Source organism: Rhinolophus sinicus, chromosome 2 (assembly GCF_057876585.1).
Source record: "Rhinolophus sinicus isolate RSI-liver-muscle chromosome 2, RSI-T2T, whole genome shotgun sequence".
Classification (NCBI taxonomy): domain Eukaryota; kingdom Metazoa; phylum Chordata; class Mammalia; order Chiroptera; family Rhinolophidae; genus Rhinolophus; species Rhinolophus sinicus.
The window spans coordinates 101,018,789-101,021,628 of NC_142502.1; the positions used below are offsets into that span (position 1 = coordinate 101,018,789).

The following is a 2,840-nucleotide window of genomic DNA, read 5'->3' on the forward strand; positions in this document are numbered from 1 at the left end:
CAGAGGCAAATGGAAAGAGACACAGATTGACAGAGACAAAAACGGAGACAGAAATAGGTGGGGACGGAGACTTGGGCAAGAGAGATGAACGCAGAAAGGAGCAAAGATGAAAAGGATTGTTGAGCTCCAGGGTGGAAGCAGGGATGTGTCCAGGGGGAGTGTGCGTGTGTGCACGTGTGGGTTTGTGCGTGTGTGTATTACCATCTAGCTCTGGTTTTCGAGCCACGTTATCTTTCATTGAAAGCAGGCGCTAAGATATCTTTAAAGATAGAGAGAAGACATAGCCTTTAAAGCAAGTGGCCAGGCTTTGAGGCCAGGCAGTAAGCTCAGAGGACTGGCAGGAGTTCCTTGGAGATTTCTAGCACGACTACTCGGTTCAATAGCATTGGTGCTGTCAGTTGGAGGAGCCTTCCGGCATTGAACTATGAATACGTTCTCGGCTGCCTCCACCCCACCTCTGTCGCCTGCTTGGGCAAGACAACCCTGAAGGGAGGACAGAGCTGGGGTGGGGTGGGGGCATGCAGTCCCTGCTCTGTGCAGGGGGTGGAGGGGGTCTCAGGCTGAAAAGAGAGGCAGATTACTGCCTTCAGGGAGCCCTGGATCTGAGTAGAGACATAAACCTCTTTCATTCACCAAATGGTTATGGAACCTGTGCTAGGCTCTGTCCAGGCTCCCGAGAGGCAGGCGAGACAAAAACCACATGCTCCCTGCATAGGTTCTAGTCTGGCAGAGCAGACAGGCTCCAAATAAACTGCAATATAACAAATCGGGTCAAATGCTACAAAGGAAATGAAGGTCCTATGAGCAAGAATGGTGGCAACGGGGGCTCCTTTAAGCGGGGTGCTCAGGAAAGTCTCTCCATGTGGGTGATACTGCAACCAAGATCTTCCTGATGAAGAGGAGTCAACCAAGAGGAAAAAGGGGTGTGGCGTGGGGTGGGAGTGGGGAAACAGGACCCACCTGGAGGGAACAACCCCAGCCAAGGCAGCAAAGCAGCAGCTAAGGAGGGCCAGCATGACGGGAGCAGTGAGCTGGGGACAGTTGGGAGTGAGACCAGCCAAGTGGGAAGGAGCCTGTGGGCAAGCCCTCCATGGAGTATGGATTTTAATCTAAGGACAATGGGGGAGACACGAGTGGTATTCATCCACTCGTGTACTGGCACCCTACCACGGGTCAGGCACTGTTGTTAGAACCCAGCTAAGGTATTGGGATGACATGAGAGGATTGTGGAGCAGAGGAAGCCATCACATCTGATCGTGTCACTCCTTTGCTTAACTCCCTTCTGTGCTCCCACACCCTTGGGGAAAAGTCCAGACTCCTCAGCAGGGCTGTGAAGGCCCTCCCACCCTGTCCCTGTGTTTCTCCCCGTCTCCTCCCCTCCTGCTATTCCTCTGCCTCACACATGACGCTCCCCGCCAGGCCACTGCACACACTGTGCCTCCTGCCTGGTGCACCCTCCCCCCTGCTCTCGCCCTCCACCTGCCCAAGTCCTAGCCTTCGTTCAAGGTTCAGCTCTAGTCTCCTTCTTCCTGGTGAAGTTTTTGCTGAGCCCAGCCCCCACCCCAATGCACTGATCACTCCCGCTTCAGGCCTCACAGCACCAGGTACCCAGGAACACTTCACTGCCCTTGTCTGTCTGTCCATCTGTCTCCCAGATGGAGTCCAGGGAGAACGGGCTATGCCTGTCAGAATCCCCAGGTGAATAACGCACCTGTGGTCATGTAGCTGATTAGTGGCAGAGCTCTTAGTCCAAAGGGGTTGCTCCAATTTCCACTCCCAACACCTCCTCAGAATAATTGGAGGTGAACCCTTGTTTGTAGGGAGACAGTGGTGGCCAGAGTCTGGGAGATTCGTCTAAGAAAAATTTCCAGCCTTTTGCCTTGTTGCGTCCATGAAAACAAGATGGAGCATCAGCCCCTCTCCAGGAGCCACTCAAGAAAACTTGGCCAGGGTTCTCGCTCTTGCCACAACTATTCAAACCGGCACAGTCTGATCTGGAAATATGGCCTCAGCATGTGCCGCCAGTGTTTCCCTCGGTCCACAAAGCATATAGGCTTCATTAAGTTGGACTGAGTGATCCTTCTTGAATGGATAACCCAAGACATCTACCCAAGCACAAAAATGATGCCAGCTCTTTGTATATAAAATTTTAAAAACTTAAAAATAAAATTTTTTTTTTTTTTGGAGTAAATGAATACGGGTTAGGGTTCAGAAAAAAGGGCAGGGTCATGGTTTGGCTAGCAGTAGGAGGTCAGGGATTCTGAGCCGGGAGAAGGCACTGGCCAGGGGCAGAGGTGTGCTAAGGATTCTGGGTAATGGAGGCAGGGACCTGGGGAGGATATTGGGGAGGGAAGATGCTGCCCACTGGCTGTCAGGTGTGAATGATTTAGAGTAGTGTCAGGGCACGGTTAGCATGAAAGTCTGCCTACTGCCAGGAACGTGAATCTGCCATGGAGAGATTTTTATCCAATATGTCATTGCCTCCTCCAGGAACTTCTTGAGCTGCCAGGACTGAGGCAAAGAGAAAGCCCATCCCCCAGAAGACAACCTCTCTGAGACGCCTACTGTGCTTCGATTTCAAGGAGGACATGGTGTCTGTGCAGCAGCATCCGTGGGTAGGACCTGGGGGTGGGCGGTGGGGGACAGAACTGAAAAGTCCAGGCGAGGTGGGGGGAGGTCAGGAGAAGCGAGGCTGGGGCCAGGGAAGCCTGGGAGAAGGAAATATCACCAAAAATGGTAGAAATTCACAAGGGCCCCAGTCCCCACCCCTCAGAGGCAGCAGACCCACAGAGGGCCTGCTCCTGTAAGATGGAAGCTGGGAGAGAGGTGATTTGGACGCC

At 53.0% G+C, this 2,840-nt stretch overlaps 1 pseudogene; it reads left to right on the plus strand.

Annotated features, from left to right (window-relative positions):
- The first annotated feature begins 1,902 nt into the window (after positions 1-1,902).
- Positions 1,903-2,073, plus strand: LOC109459453 (small ribosomal subunit protein uS14 pseudogene; annotated as a pseudogene).
- Positions 2,074-2,840: the final 767 nt, after the last annotated feature.